The following is a 17,584-nucleotide window of genomic DNA, read 5'->3' as shown; positions in this document are numbered from 1 at the left end:
CAGATGAGGTAACTGAGGCACAGAGAAGTTAAGTGGCTCACCCAAGGTCCCACAGCTGACAAGTGGCGGAGCCGGGATTCGAACCCATGACCTCTGACTCCAAAGCCCGTGCTCTTTCCACTGAGCCACGCCGCTAAGGACTTTCCCATGTGTCAGATACAGTACTGAGCACTGGGGAGATATAAGCTAATAAATTCGGACACAATCCATGTCCCGCGTGAGGCTCCCAATCATAATCCCCATTATACAGATGAGGTAACTGAGAAATGAAGTTACTTTCCCAAGGTCACGTACGGGAGACGAGTAGCAGAACGGGGGTTCGAATCCAGTGACTCCCGTGCTCTGTCCACTATCAATCAATCAATCGTATTTATTGAGCGTTTACTGTGTGCAGAGCACTTTACTAAGCGCTTGGGAAGTACAAGTTGGCAACATATAGAGATGGTCCCTACTCAACAGTGGGCTCACAGTCTATGATGTTCTGGGATGAATGCTAGTGGGACTGTTGGGAATGAGTAGTCCAGCATTCCAGGCCAGTCTGAAGCGCTTAGTCCAGTGCTCTGCACATAGTAAGCGCTCAATAAATACGATTGATGATGATGATGGGGGGGATTGGTGGGATGGTCTTTGGGAGAACTTTCAGGCAGTCCCCAGTGAGGTTGCCAAGCGCCCGCGTCTGTGCCAGGACAGTCTCAACCCTTTCCTTGGCCTTCCCTCCCTCCCACTCCACCGTTCCCCAGCCCACCTCACAGAAGTTCGAGCCCACGGTGCAGGCGGCTTCCATCTTCTGCCCCTTAAAGCATTTTTCTCCCCGGCAGGAGAAGGACACACACGCTTTCCCCTGAAAGACAAAGGTGTGGGACTGGAGACAGAGGGCTGGAGAGAGGCCACCCCTGGGCCCCGGAAAGAGGGAGAGAAAGGAGGGTCCGGGCCACGGCTTGTGGGGAACAGACGGATATATAAGATCACAAGCAAAGCTGTCACTAGCCCATCCAGCCCTGTGTTCTGTCTCCTACAGCAGCAGCAGGAAGCTTAGATGAGGCAGAGGATGGTTAACTCCCTGGGCAACTTGGTAGTCAGAGTGATCCCAGACCAGGAGTCCCACTTGCAAGAGATGTGGATTGAGGAAAGATCATCATCATCATCATCAATCGTATTTATTGAGCGCTTACTATGTGCAGAGCACCGTACTAAGCGCTTGGGAAGTCCAAGTTGGCAACAGCTAGAGACGGTCCCTACCCAGCAGTGGGCTCACGGTCTAAAAGGGGGAGGCAGAGAACAAAACCGAACACACTAACAAAATAAAATAAATAGAATAGATATGTACAAGTAAAATAAATAGAGTAATAAATATGTACAAACATATATACATATATACAGGGGGAAGGGAAGGAGGTAAAATGGGGGGGATGGAGAGGGGGACGAGGGGGAGAGGAAGGAAGGGGCTAAGTGTGGGAAGGCCTCCTGGACGAGGTGAGCTCTCAGTAGGGCCTTGAAGGGAGGAAGAGAGCTAGCTTGGCGGATGGGCAGAAGGATTGGGGGCATTCCAGGCCTGGGGGTCGATGGCGGGACAGGCGAGAACGAGGCACGGTGAGGAGATTAGCGGCGGAGGAGCGGAGGGTGCAGGCTGGGCTGGAGAAGGAGAGAAGGGATCAACTCCACTCCCCTTCCCTACCCCATTCCGTGCCTCATTCCATCCGCCCTTCCTTTTTATGGCATTTGTTAAGTGCTTTCTACGTGCCGGGAACTGTATCAAACACTGCGGTAATAATAGTAATAATAATAATGGTATTTGTTAAGCGCTTACTATGTGCCGAGCACTGTTCTCAGCGCTGGGGGGGGTTACAGGGAAATCAGGTTGTCCCACGTGGGGCTCACAGTCTTCCTCCCCATTTTCCAGATGAGGCCCAGAGAAGCGAAGTGACTGGCCCAAAGTCACCCAGCCGACAAGTGGCGGGGCCGGGATTAGAACCCATGACCTCTGACTCCCAAGCCCGGGCTCTTTCCACTGAGCCACGCTGCTTCTGGGGTACATACAAGCTAATCAAGTTGGACCCAATCCATGCCCTTCACGGGGCTCGCACCCTCCCGCTGCCCGGAGGAGATCGTCCCTGGGGCCGGTCGAGGGAAGACACGTACATTTTTCTTGGGTGCCGGCGTGGTGGACGTCGTGGGAGCGGGAGTGGTGATCAGCTTGTCCCCTGAAACGCAGACGCAACCAGTGGCGGTAGAGATAGAGAGAGAGAAGACATCCCCTCAGAGAGAGACAAAGCTCATTCAGCAGCTCTAAAGAGATAAGTTAGGCAGCAAAAAACACACATCATCATCCCCAAGCCCCATCCACTTTCCTCATTGTCCCAGGAATGGGGCGTCCCCTCACCCTGGGGTATCCACGGAATGGAGGGGGGAATGGGGGAAAACGGGACAGAGGGGATGACGCTTCCCAGAGGACACCAAGATGGAAGAGTCGGCGGTTACGACTTAATAATGATGGCATTTATTAAGCGCTTACTATGTGCAAAGCACTGTTCTAAGCGCTAGGGAGGTTACAAGGTGACGACTTCTCATCTCTTTCCGGACCCACAGAGAATCCAGAACTCCCTGGTGATGCAGAAGCCCAAGTCCCAGTGTCTCTATCCAGTTAGTCCCACTCTGGGTGGAAGGAGATAAGAATAAGGAGAGAAAACTGAAGCAGTGTTGCCTAGTGGAAAGAGCCCAGGCCTGGGTGACAGAAGACCTGGGTTCTAATGATGATGATGATGATGGTATTTGTTAAGCGCTTACTATGTGCAAAGCACTGTTCTAAGTGCTGGGGAGGTTACAAGGTGATCAGGTTGTCCCACGGGGGGCTCACAGTTTTAATCCCCCTTTTACAGATGAGGTAACAGGCACAGAGAAGTGAAGCGACTTGCCCAAAGTCACCCAGCTGACAGTTGGCAGAGCCGGGATTTGAACCCATGACCTCTGACTCCAAAGCCCGGGCTCTTTCCACTGAGCCACACTGCTTCTCCTATCCCAGCCCTGCTACTTGCCTGCTGTGTGACGTTTAGTGAGTCGCCGCCTCAATATCCTCATCCGCACACTGGGGATTTGGTATCCGTTCTTTCACTTAAACTGTGAGCCCCGTGGGAGTCAGGGATCGTGCCCGGACTGGTTATCTTTTTATCTAGCCTGGCGATTATTACAGTGCCTGGCCCAGAGCGTTTTACAACAACCGTTATTATCGTTACTGTTCTTGACACCGGTCTACTTGTTCAAGGCCCTACTGAGAGCTCACCTCCTCCAGGAGGCCTTCCCAGACTGAGCCCCTTCCTTCCTCTCCCCCTCGTCCCCCTCTCCATCCCCCTCATCTTACCTCCTTCCCTTCCCCACAGCACCTGTATATATGTAGATATGTTTGTACATATTTATTACTCCATTTATTTATTTATTTATTTTACTTGTACATATCTATTCTATTTATTTTATTTTGTTAGTATGCTTGGTTTTGTTCTCTGTCTCCCCCTTTTAGACTGTGAGCCCACTGTTGGGTAGGGACTGTCTCTATAGGTTGCCAACTTGTACTTCCCAAGCGCTTAGTACAGTGCTCTGCACCCAGTAAGCGCTCAATAAATACAATTGATTGATTGATTGATTTTGTTTTGTTGTTTGTCTCCCCCTTCTAGACTGTGAGCCCGTTGGTGGATAGGGGCTGTCTCTATATGTTGCCGACTTGTAATAATAGTAATAATAATGATGATGGCATTTATTAAGCGCTTACTATGTGCCAAGCACTGTTCTAAGCGCTGGGGAGGTTACAAGGAGATCAGGTTGTCCCACGGGGGGCTCACAGTCTTCATCCCCGTTTTACAGATTCATTCATTCAACCATATTTATTCATTCATTCAATCATATTTATTGAGAGCTTACTGTGCGCAGAGCACTGTACTAAGCGCTTGGGAAGTACAAGTTGGCAACATGTAGAGACAGTCCCTACCCAACAAAGGGCTCACAGTCTAGAATTTATTGAGTGCTTACTGTGTGCAGAGCACTGTACTAAGCGCTTGGGAAGTACAAGTTGGAAACATATAGAAACGGTCCCTACCCAACAGCGGGCTCACAGTCTAGAAGGGTAGACAAGCAACAAAACAAAACATGTGTACAGATGAGGGAACTGAGGCACAGAGAAGTTCAGCGACTGGCCCAAAGTCACCCAGCTGACCATTGGTAGAGAGAGGATTCGAACCCATGACTCCTGACTCCAAATCCAGTGCTTCCCAACAGCTTAGTACCATGCTCTGCACACAGTAAGCGCTCAGTAAATAGGATTGAATGAATGAACGAATGTTCTTGGGAAGGGAGATTCCCCCCGCCCCTCCAGGGAAGATGGCAAAGCATCAGACAAGTCTGGGGAGCCGGGGAGGTTGTCAGAAGTAGGGTGGGCGGAAGGGAGAGGGTGAAGCGGGGGGATCTCAGAAGCAGCGTGGCTCAGTGGAAAGAGCGCGGGCTTGGGAGTCCGAGGTCATGGGTTCGAATCCTGCCTCCCCCACATGTCTGCTGTGTGACCTTGGGCAAGTCACTTCACTTCTCTGGGCCTCAGTTCCCTCATCTGTAAACTGGGAATTAAGACTGTGAGCCCCATATGGGACAACCTCGTCTCCTTGTGTTCCCCCCAGCGCTTAGAACAGTGCTCTGCACATAGTAAGCGCTTAACAAATACCAACATTATTATTATTATTATTATCTCACCATAGGCAGAGGCGTCGAGCTTGAGGCAGGAGGGATTGGGGCAGCACTCCAGGGTGCAGGGAGCTGGCTGGGCGGCCGTGCCGTTGGGTCCCGCGCACCAAACTGTGCCGTTACCCCCGCAGTTCCCGCTGCAGCGCGCCGAGTAGTTGGAGGGGCTGAAGCGGTACAGCTGTGAAGACCACCCAGAAAGTCACTGGAAGGGCGGAAGGGAAAGGAGCGGGACCCACCTATTCTATTTATTTTATTTTATTTTGTTAGTATGTTTGGTTTTGTTCTCTGTCTCCCCCTTTTAGACTGTGAACCCACTGTTGGGTAGGGACTGTCTCTATATGTTGCCAATTTGTACTTCCCAAGCGCTTAGTACAGTGCTCTGCACATAGTAAGCGCTCAATAAATACAATTGATGATTGATGATGACCCTCCTCCTCTCAGGCCCCCGGGTCGCCCCGTACCTGTACATGTGTATATATGGCCGTACGCATTTTTTTTATGGCATTTATTAAGCCCTTACTATGTGCAAGCACTGTTCTAAGCGCTGGAGAGATTACAAGGTGATCAGGTTGTCCCACGGGGGGCTCACGGTCTTAATCCCCATTTTCCAGATGAGGTAACTGAGGCACAGAGAAGTTAAGTGACTTGCCCAAAGTCGCACAGCTGACAATTGGCAGAGCCGGGATTTGAACTCATGAACTCATGACCTCCGACTCCAAAGCCCGAGCTCCTTCCGCTGAGCCACGCCAATTGACTACTCTATTTATTTTATTCGTACGTATTTATTCTATTTTGTTTTGTTCTCCTTCTCCCCCTTCTAGACTGTGAGCCCGCCGTTGGGTGGGGACCGTCTCTCCATGTTGCCAACTTGGACTCCCCAAGCGCTTAGTCCAGCGCTCCGCACACAGTAAGTGCTCAATAAATACGACGGAATGAATGAATGAATGAATGAATACAGAAGGTGTCCCTCACCCTCCCCGTGCCAATCAAATTAGGTATGGAGGAGGGGGAGGGCAGAGATTGGCACCTTGTAGCCTCCCCAGCGCTTAGAACAGTGCTTTGCACATAGTAAGTGCTTAATAAATGCCATCATTATTTGTTGGCATTCACGTCTCGGTGGTGAAGCCGCTCCATCCCCCCCCATCTTACCTCCTTCCCTTCCCCACAGCACCTGTATATATGTATATATGGTTGTACATATTTATTACTCTATTTATTTTACTTGTACATAACCTATCCTATTTATTTTATTTTGTTAGTATGTTTGGTTCTGTTCTCTGTCTCCCCCTTTTAGACTGTGGGCCCACTGTTGGGTAGGGACTGTCTCTATATGTTGCCAATTTGTACTTCCCAAGCGCTTAGTACAGTGCTCTGCACATAGTAAGCGCTCAATAAATACGATTGATGATGATGATGATGAGCACCTCGCAGTACGTCTCGTCGGCCGAGCAGGCCGCGCTCCGGTTGGCGAACCTCTCCTCCCGGTAGCACATCTCGCCCACGCACTGGAAACGGTGGCAGACCTGGGCCGAGGCAGGAGCCCATCAGGGAGGATGACCTTCCCGGGGGGGCCCATCCCCGCCTCTCCCTCCACTTCCCCGGACCAGAGACACCGTCACACTACGGCCGGCCCAGCTCCTCACCTGGGGAGAGGTCAGGTTCATCGGGGCGAGAGTCAGGTTCGTCAGGGAGGAGGTCACATTCGTCGGGGCGAGAGTCAGGTTCATCAGGGAGGAGGTCACGTTCGTCAGGGCGGAGGTCTGGTTTTCCCCGCCACCCTGGGCGATCAGGAAGCCGAACAGGAGGAGGAGAAAGAGGACGAAGGCTGGAGGGAAGACACAGCAGACTGGGCTGTTATTAGAATCGTGATTATTGGGGGCAGTCAGAGGCCTTCTGGCTCTGCCCTTACTCGTGTCCCCCCGGAATTCAATCAATCACTCAATCATATTTATTGAGCGCTTCCTGTGTGCAGAGCGCTGGACTAAGCGTTTGGGAAGTCCAAGTTGGCAACATCTAGAGACGGTCCCTACCCAACAGTGGGCTCACAGTCTAAAAGGGGGAGACAATCAATCAATCAATCAATCAATCGTATTTATTGAGCGCTTACTGTGTGCAGAGCACTGGACTAAGCACTTGGGAAGTCCAAGTTGGCAACATATAGAGACGGTCCCTATCCAACAGTGGGCTCACAGTCTAAAAGGGGGAGACAATCAATCAATCAATCAATCAATCGTATTTATTGAGCGCTTACCGTGTGCAGAGCACTGGACTAAGTGCTTGGGAAGTCCAAGTTGGCAACATATAGAGACAGTCCCTACCCAACAGTGGGCTCACAGTCTAAAAGGGGGAGACAATCAATCAATCAATCGTATTTATTGAGCGCTTACTGTGTGCAGAGCGCTGGACTAAGCGCTTGGGAAGTCCAAGTTGGCAACATCTAGAGACGGTCCCTACCCAACAGTGGGCTCACAGTCTAAAATGGGGAGACAATCAATCAATCAATCAATCGTATTTATTGAGCGCTTACTGTGTGCAGAGCACTGGACTAAGCACTTGGGAAGTCTAAGTTGGCAACATATAGAGACAGTCCCTACCCAACAGTGGGCTCACAGTCTAAAAGGGGGAGACAATCAATCAATCAATCGTATTTATTGAGCGCTTACTGTGTGCAGAGCGCTGGACTAAGCGCTTGGGAAGTCCAAGTTGGCAACATCTAGAGACGGTCCCTACCCAACAGTGGGCTCACAGTCTAAAAGGGGGAGACAATCAATCAATCAATCATCGTATTTATTGAGCGCTTACTGTGTGCACAGCGCTGGACTAAGCGCTTGGGAAGTCCAAGTTGGCAACATCTAGAGACAGTCCCTACCCAACAGTGGGCTCACAGTCTAAAAGGGGGAGACAATCAATCAATCAATCGTATTTATTGAGCGCTTACTGTGTGCAGAGCGCTGGACTAAGCATTTGGGAAGTCCAAGTTGGCAACATATAGAGACGGTCCCTACCCAGCAGTGGGCTCACAGTCTAAAAGGGGGAGACAATCAATCAATCAATCAATCAATCGTATTTATTGAGCGCTTACTGTGTGCAGAGCACTGGACTAAGCGCTTGGGAAGTCCAAGTTGGCAACATATAGAGACGGTCCCTACCCAACAGTGGGCTCACAGTCTAGAAGGGGGAGACAGAGAACAAAACCAAACATATTAACAAAATAAAATAAATAGAATAGATATGTACAAGTAAAATAGAGTAATAAATATGTACAAACATATATACATGTGCTGTGGGGAAGGGAAGGAGGTAAGATGGGGGGGATGGAGAGGGGGACGAGGGGGAGAGGAAGGAAGGCCGTTACCTCTCAACACAGAGATACTGCTGCCGCGGTCTCCATCCATCTTCAGCCACCAGGCTGCGGGCAGCTGGAGGAGGAAGAGAGGCCCATTCATTCGCTCGTTCAGTCTCATTTATTGAGCGCTTACTGTGTGCAGAGCACTGGACTAAGCGCTTGGGAAGTCCAAGTTGGCAACATATAAAGACGGTCCCTACCCAACAGCAGGCTCACAGTCTAGAATGAGTGACCAGAGACAGAGAGCTAGCCCTCAGCAGAGACCCATGGCCTCCAGATTGGAAGCTCATCTCTAGACTCTAAGCTCGCTGGGGGCAGGGAATGTGTCTGCTTATTGTTGGATCGTATTCCCCCAAGCACTTAGTACAGTGCTCTGCACACGGTAAGCACTCTGTAAATACGCCTGACCAAATAATAATAATGATGGCATTTGTTAAGCCCTTACTATGTGCAAAGCACTGTTCTAAGCGCTGGGGAGGTTACAAGGTGATCAGGTTGCCCCACAGGGGGCTCACAGTCTTCATCCCCATTTTACAGATGAGGTAATTGAGGCACAGAGAAGTGAAGTGACTTGCCCAAAGTCACACAGCCGACAATTGGCGGAGTAGGGATTTGAACCCATGACCTCTGACTCCAAAGCCCGGGCTCTTTCCGCTGAGCCGCGCTGCTTCTCTAATGATGGCATTTATTAAGCCCTTACTATGTGCAAAGCACTGTTCTAAGCACTGGGGAGGTTACAAGGTGACCAGGTTGCCCCATGGGGGGCTCACAGTCTTCATCCCCATTTTACAGATGAGGTAACTGAGGCCCAGAGAAGTTAAATGACTTGCCCGAAGTCACACAGCAGACATGTGGCGGACTCGGGATTTGAACCCATGACCTCTGACTCCAAAGCCCGGGCTCTTTCCACTGAGCCACGCTGCTTCTCACTTTTAAGCCACCTATTTGGCAGCCAGTGCTGGATATTGGCCTTGACGTCATGAATTTGTACGTATTTATTTATTTATTTTACTTGTACACATTTATTCTATTTATTTTATTTTTCTACTATGTTTTATTTTGTTGTCTCCCCCTTCTAGATGACTGTCTGACAGACCTGGGGAAGGTACAGGTGTGGGTAGATTACCTCCCTTCTGGGAACCAAACATGCCACTGCCTTCCTGGGAATACGGACATTTTGGAATATCGGACGTCCCCAGAGAAGCAGCGTTGCTTGGTGGTTAGAGCACCGGCCTAGGAATCCGAAGGACCTGGGTTCTAATCCCGGCTCCACCACATGTCTGCTGTGGGACCTTGGGCAAGTCGCTTCACTGCTCCGGGCCTCAGTGACCTCATCTGGAAAACGGGGATTAAGAGTGCGAGCCCCACGAGGGACAGGGACTGTGTCCAACCCGACTATATCTACCGCAGAAGCAGCGTGGCTCAGTGGAAAGAGCGAGGGCTTGGGAGTCAGAGGTCATGGGTTCAAATCCCGCACCGCCACTTGTCAGCTGTGTGACTTTGGGCAAGTCATTTCACTTCTCTGGGCCTCAGTTACCTCATCTGTAAAATGGGGATTGAGACTGTGAGCCCCACATGGGACAACCTGATCACCCTGTATCCTCCCCAGCGCTTAGAACAGTGCTTTGCACATAGTAAGCGCTTAATAAATGCCATCATTATTATTATTATTATTCTCTGTGCCTCAGTTACTTCATCTGTAAAATGGGGATTAAGACTGTGAGCCCCAAGTGGGACAACCTGATCACCTTATAACCCTCCCTCAGCGCTAAGAATAGTGCTTTGCACATAGTAAGCGCTTAGCAAATACCACCATTATTATTATTAGAACAGGGCAAACACTGTAATTATTATTGAGAATTTAGGGATGAAGACTGTGAGCCCCACGTGGGACAACCTGATCACCTTGTATCTACCCCAGCGCTTGGAACAGTGCTTTGCACAAAGTAAGCGCTTAACAAATACCACCATTATTATTATTATTATTATTATAACAGGGCAAACACTGTAATTATTATTGAGAATTTGGGGATGAAGACTGTGAGCCCCCCGTGGCACAACCTGATCACCTTGTATCTACCCCAGCGCTTGGAACAGTGCTTTGCACAAAGTAAGTGCTTAACAAATACCACCATTATTATTATTATTATTATTATTATAACAGGGCAAACACTGTAATTATTATTGAGAATTTGGGGATGAAGACTGTGAGCCCCCCGTGGGACAACCCGATCACCTTGTATCTACGCCAGCGCTTGGAACAGTGCTTTGCACAAAGTAAGCGCTTAACAAATACCACCATTATTATTATTAGAACAGGGCAAACACTGTAATTATTATTGAGAATTTGGGGGTGAAGACTGTGAGCCCCTCGTGGGACAACATGATCACCTTGTATCTACCCCAGCGCTTGGAACAGTGCTTTGCACAAAGTAAGTGCTTAACAAATACCACCATTATTATTATTAGAACAGGGCAAACACCGTAATTATTATTGAGAATTTGGGGGTGAAGACTGTGAGCCCCTCGTGGGACAACATGATCACCTTGTATCTACCCCCAGCGCTTGGAACAGTGCTTTGCACATAGTAAGCGCTTACCAAATGCCATTATTATTATTATTATTACGAGGAACCATCCCTGCTCCTCAAAGCGTGTTGCGGGTTGGGAGAAGCAGATCATCATCATCATCAATCGCATTTATTGAGCGCTTACTATGTGCAGAGCACTGGACTAAGCGCTTGGGAAGTACAAATTGGCAACATACAGAGACAGTCCCTACCCAACAGTGGGCTCACAGTCTAAAAAGCAGATCCAAGAGAGGGTAGAATTTGAGCCACTGGAGGAGCGGGAGAGAGAGAGGATGGGGGAAACTGAGACACTTTTAGCCCCACTGCCCCCCAGCAATGGAGAGGGGATCAAGGGGTGCTGTCTCCTATCCACATTTCCCTCAACGCTCCCGTGAGTGACAGGATGCCGCAACAGCTTGGCAGGTACAACCCCTTCCCGGTAATGGTGCTCCGGGGAGAAGCTGTCACGGGGTTGGCATGGTAACACCAAGTCCACTGGGCCCCCACAGGAGCCAGCGGGGGGTTGGCGCAGGTGTGGGCAGAGGAAAGAGCCATTAGGCTTCCAACCCAGGACCTGGGGTCACGGGCTCGTTTGCCTTCGTGTCAAAAACAACCCAATCCCACAGGGGAAGGGAGGGGAGCCCCACTGTCAGCTGTGTGACTTCGGGCAAGTTACTTGACTTCTCAGTTCCCTCATCTGTAACATGGGGATTAAGTCCGTGAGCCCCACGTGGGACAACCTAATCACTCTGTATCCTCCCCAGCGCTTAGAACAGTGCTTGGCACATAGTAAGCGCTCCATAAATGCCATCAGCAGCAGCAGCAGCAGCAGCAGTGGGCCCGTCTTGCCCCCTTTTGGAGTCAGATCCGCTTTCTGCGTCCCTCGGCCCCGGGACAAAGCGGGTGGGGTCCCAGGATCAATTCACTCAATCGTATTGATTGAGCGCTTACTGTGTGCAGAACACTCTACTAAGCGCTTGGGAAGTACACTTGGGCAACTGAGGCAATCCCTACCCAACATTCATTCATTCATATTTGTTGAGCGCTTACTGTGTGCAAAGCACTGTACTAAGCGCTTGGGAAGTCCAAGTTGGCAACACGGAAAGATGGTCCAACAACGTGGGTAGCACGTGGCTCAGTGGAAAGAGCCCGGGCTTTGGAGTCGGAGGCCATGGGTTCAAATCCCGGCTCCGCCACTTGTCAGCTGTGTGACTTCGGGCAAGTCACTTCACTTCTCTGAGCCTCAGTTACCTCATCTGGACAATGGGGATGAAGACTGTGAGCCCCCCGTGGGGCAACCTGATCACCTTGTAACCTCCCCAGCGCTTAGAACAGTGCTTTGCACATAGTAAGCGCTTAATAAATGCCATTAAAAAAAAGCAAACAAAAAAAAACGGGCTCAGTCTAGAAGCGGGAGACAGACAGCGAAACAAAACAAGTAGACAGGCATCAATAGCATCAAAATAGATAGATCTATACATAGCATTAATAAAATAAATAGAATGATAAATATGTACAAACGTACACAAGTGCCGTATGAGAATGGATAACCCTGTTCCTACCACTGGCCTCCGACTGATATCAGTTCATTCATTCATTCATTCAATCGTATTTATTGAGCGCTTACTGTGTGCAGAGCACTGTACTAAGTGCTTGGAAGTCCAAGTTGGCAACATCTAGAGACCGTCCCTCCCCAACAGCGGGCTCACAGTCTAGAAGGGGGATTAATCAATCAGTTAATCAATTAATCCTTATTGAAGGCATATCTCCTCCAAGAAGCCTTTCCTGCTTAAGTCCTCCTCTCCTCCTCCTCCCTCTGCATTACCCTGACTTGATCGTTCATTCATCTTCCCTCTCCTCCCCACGCCATCACAGCGCATGGCCCCCGCTGCTCCCGGCAGGCTCCCCTCCTCAGAGCACCCCCATAGCCGCCCCCTGCTTCCACCCCCCCACCCCCACCCCACTTAAGCGACCTTCCTTAAAGTGCCCCCCACCACCCCCTACTTCCCGGTCCGGTCCTGACGGACTCTCCCCCCCTCCACCCCGCGAAAAAGGCCCTTGTTGGCACCAAGTTACATTAACGACCACCTCATTGGCACCTCCTCAGCCCTCCCATGCTAGTTGTCTGTTCGCTCCTCTCCCCAGGTATCTCTGCTCCCTGACCCCCCTTAACAGGCCCACCCTACTCCAGCACATAATAGTTTGTATCTGCTCTCTGTGACATCGTTATCTGCCAATTTTATTACTGCCATAGCATATTGATTGTTTAACTACACCCTGTGATGCCATCGCCTACTTATATCATTGCTACTGTTTTATCGCTTCTGCATCTCAATTGTCAACCTCCGGCTGTACTGTCACTCGCCCTGCTGACCTCACTATGAACTTTCAATTCCCTTGCTCCCAACTGCCACTCCCATTCCTCACCTTCCCCTTCCCCTCTCCCACCCAGCTTTTTTCCTCCCCCTCTCCCGCTACCAAGGATTCCTCTGTACCAGCGCCGGTCCTCCGCTCCTCCCTCCCGGCCCCCTCCCTCCCCTTCTCCCCGCCCCCCACCCCATCCCAGTTCTCCTCTCCCATCGCCACCCCCCTTCCCACTCTCCCCGCCCAGGCCCCCGCCAACTCATCCCAATCCAAACCCTCCCCACCCCTCGCACCCTTCCCCCTCCCTCCCCTCCCTCGACAGCTGCTGCCAAGTGTGGCCTCTGGAACCCCCGCTCCGATTTAAGTAAGATCCCTTTCATCCTGGACCTATTCCTTTCCAGCTCTCTACTCCTCCTCGCCCTAACTGAAACTTGGCTGTCTCCAAACGACACGGTCTCTTCTGCTGCTCTCTGCAGTGCAGGCCTCTTCTTCTCCCACTCCCCCAGACTCACCGGAAAAGGAGGAGGTGTCGGTTTCCTTCTCACCCCCCCAATGTCGCTTTCGCACTATCCCTCCTCCCCCTTTCCTTTCCTTCCCTTCCTTTGAAGCCCACATTATTCGCCTCTCCCACCCCCTCCAGATTCTTGTAGCCGTCATCTACCACCCTCCCTGCCCCACTTCCAACTTCTTTAACGACTTTGACCCCTTCCTCACCTTCCTTCTCCATGCCCACTCTGATCCTCGGAGACTTCAACATCCACATGGATATCCCTGACGACTCCTCTGTGGCCCGCCTTCTATCTCTCCTTGACACTGCCAATCTCTTCCTCCACCCCACCTCACCCACTCACCAACTTGATCATACCCTCGACCTCATCAACTCCTATCGCTGCACTGTGTCCACCCTCACCAACTCTGAAATCCCTCTCTCTGATCATAATCTTCTCACCTGCCTCCTCACTCACACTCCTTTCCCCTGTAAATCCATAGTACTCCCTCACAGAGATCTCCGCTCTCTTGACCCCATCTGTTATTAAGCACTTACTATGTGCAAAGCACTTACTGCACACAGTAAGCGTTCAATAAATATGATTGAACGAATTGACTTATGTACATATCTTTATTTTCCTCTACTCCTTGTTAGTATGTTTGGTTTTGTTCTCTGTTTCCCCCTTTTAGACTGTGAGCCCACTATTGGGTAGGGACCGTCTCTATATGTTGCCAACTTGTACTTCCCAAGCGCTTAGTACAGTGCTCTGCACACAGTAAGCGCTCAATAAATACGATTGATGATGATGATGGTGGGGGATACAAAGTGATCAGGTTGTCCCACATGGGGCTCACAGTCTTAATCCCCATTTTACAGATGAGGTCACTGAGGCTCAGAGCCTTCATCCTCATTGCCCAGAGAGGAAAACGGAGGCACAGAGTCAAGCGGGAAATCTTTCCAAGGTCACAGTGACCTTGTTAGAGATGGGGTCCCTTCCACCCAACCCCTGACCCGGATTTTTCAACCCCATCCCTTCTCTTGTTTTAATAGTGGGAGTGCTTGGTGGCGGGAAGGGAGGGTAGAAGAGGGAACCAGGACAGCAGACTGTGGTCCCCTCCTTTCCCTTCCACACCACTGAGGGAGTTTTTTGGGCAGAGGCCCTCCTGGGGGGCTCCTTGGGGGTCAATCCCTGGTCCAAGCTCCATCCCTGCCTATGTCCAGTCAATCAATCAATCGTATTTATTGAGCGCTTACTGTGTGCAGAGCACTGTACTAAGCGCTTGGGAAGTACAGTCCTCTCTTGGACTCCCTCCACCCCAGATGCCACCGCCGAGGAGAGTCACGCTTCCCACCTACCTGCGGCCGTGTGTGCGGGAAGGCTGGTGGAGGGCCGGCGGATCCCAGTCCGTGGGAGAAGGGGGAGTGAGGGCAGACTGAGGTACCCACGTGGGCTTCCCTCACTCGGGCCTGTAGTACAGTCCCTCCTCCCCACCAATGCCAGCACCGTGGGCCGTTTAACCCACCCCCCGGCCTCTGACTGTCAGCTCTCTGACGTAGCCGGGCACCCTCGGGGGCTGCCAGCGAGGCAGGGAAAGGAAACAAGCTGAAGTCATGCCAACGAACCCCTCCCACAGCTGGGAAACCCCACCCCAATCAATCAATCCAATTTATTGAGTGCTTACTGTGTGCAGAGCACTGTACTAAGCACTTGGGAAGTACAAGTTGGCAACATATAGAGACGGCCCCTACCCAACAGTGGTAGTCCAGGCAGTCAATTGGAATTATTGGGCACTTACCGTATGCAGAGCACCGCAGTAATAATAATAATGATGGCATTTATTAAGCGCTTACTATGTGTAAAGCACTGTTCTAAGCGCTGGCGAGGTTACAAGGTGATCAGGTTGTCCCACGGGGGGCTCACAGTCTTCATCCCCATTTGACGGATGAGGCAATTGAGGCCCAGAAAAGTGAAGTGACTTGCCCAAAGTCACCCAGCTGACAATTGGCGGAGCCGGGATTGGAACCCACGACCTCTGACTCCCAAGCCCGGGCTCTTTCCACTGAGCCACGCTGCTTCTCTGGAGTCCTTTTAGACTGTGAGCCCACTGTTGGGTAGGGACTGTCTCTATATGTTGCCAACTTGTACTTCCCAAGCGCTTAGTACAGTGCTTTGCACACAGTAAGCACTCCATAAATATGATTGATTGATTCTCTGTACTACGCACTGGGGAGAGTACCGTGCAAGACGTGGACATATTCCCTGCCCATAACAAGCTTCCAACGACCCCGGCGGGCATCCCCTCCCAAGCTCAGACTCTAGAAGGTGGGGCCACTGGGCAAGGAGATGTTTCATTGCGGGCAGCGAATGTGTCTGCTAATTTTGTTGTACTGTACTCTACCAAGTGCTTAGTACAGTGCTCTGCATGTAGTAAGCGCTTGAGCGCTTACTGTGTGCAGAGCACTGTACTAAGCACTAGGCAAGTGCAAGTCGGCAACCCACGACCTCTGACTCCAAAGCCCGGGCTCTTTCCACTGAGCCATGCTGCTTAGTCCCCAGCGCTTAGAACAGTGCTTTGCACACAGTAAGCGCTTAATAAATGCCATCATTATGATTATTATTACTATTATTCTCTGGGCCTCAGTTACCTCATCTGGAAAACGGGGATGAAGACTGTGAGCCCCCCAAGGGACAACCTGATCACCTTGTAACCTCCCCAGCGCTTAGAACAGTGCTTTGCACACAGTAAGCGCTTAATAAATGCCATCATTATGATTATTATTATTACTATTCTCTGGGCCTCAGTTACCTCATCTGGAAAACGGGGATGAAGACTGTGAGCCCCCCAAGGAACCACCTGATCACCTTGTAACCTCCCCAGCGCTTAGAACAGTGCTTCGCACATAGTAAGCGCTTAATAAATGCCATCATTATTATTATTAATAAATACCATTGATGGATTGATGAATGACTTCTCTAGACTGTACATTCACTGAGGGCAGGAAACGTGTCTAGCAACTCCCCTGTACCCTCCCAAGCGCTTAATATAGTGCTGTGCACTCAGTAAGCGCTCAATAAATATGATTGATTGACACGGAGTATCCTAGTGACTGTGAGCCCCCTGTTGGGTAGGGACTGTCTCTGTATGTTGCCAACTTGTACTTCCCAAGCGCTTAGTACAGTGCTCTGCACACAGTAAGTGCTCAATAAATACGATTGATTGACAGCTCTCTCCTTGGAGACGCTGGGGGCTCCCCTTTCCAAGATGGGGTTGGGATCCTGCCTTAAAAAGGAACTCCTCCCTCTAAGGGACCGGGCCTTTGAGCCCCCCACACCCCCCAAATCCGGCTCCTTGCTGCTCTTTGTCTCCAGCACCCGGCTTGGTCCTTTGGGTAAGGCAGATTACAGTAATCAGCCTTGCTGGGCCGATCCAATTAGGCCTAATTATTCACTCCCTCTATTCCGGTTCACCGAGCCTGAGGGAGAGAGGCTGAGCAGCTGGGGCTTCAAGGCAGCAACCTAAACCAGGGACGGTTATCGGTGCTGGCCGGGAAGCTGGAAGGACGAGGAGTAGAGGATCCCGGCATTCCCGAGGCAGGGCGAGTAGGAAAATGTGACGGGATTGTGCGATATCAGCCATCACAGTCTGCTCTCCACGTCTTGATTGTCACCTGTCTTCACCTGCTACTTCCCAACTCGCTTTGTTCCTCCCAAGCCGCCCTAACCCGTCCTTTCTCCCCACTCTCCCATCCCCATCTTCTCACAGCTGCCCTCCCACCCAATTCTGACAGACCACCGTCTCAAAGCCCTCCTCCTAAAATCCCACCTCCTCCAGAGAACCTCCTCAGATTATTCCCAACACCTCCGACTGTATCAACCTCATAGCTACCCCCAGCACATCCCCATTTCAACCTATCCTGCTCAGCACTGGTGTAGCTATGTATATTCGACTATTCTGCTCACTCTACTCATCTCCTCTGTTGAGTGTAAGCTCCTCGTGGGCAAGGGACTATGGCTTGTCTTTGTTTTACCTTCTCAAGCACTTGGTAATTCATTACACTACTTAAGCACTATGTGCCAAACTCTCTTCTAAATGC

The sequence above is a fragment of the Tachyglossus aculeatus genome, chromosome 16, assembly GCF_015852505.1.
Source record: "Tachyglossus aculeatus isolate mTacAcu1 chromosome 16, mTacAcu1.pri, whole genome shotgun sequence".
Lineage (NCBI taxonomy): Eukaryota > Metazoa > Chordata > Mammalia > Monotremata > Tachyglossidae > Tachyglossus > Tachyglossus aculeatus.
This window is presented reverse-complemented; position numbering follows the sequence as displayed.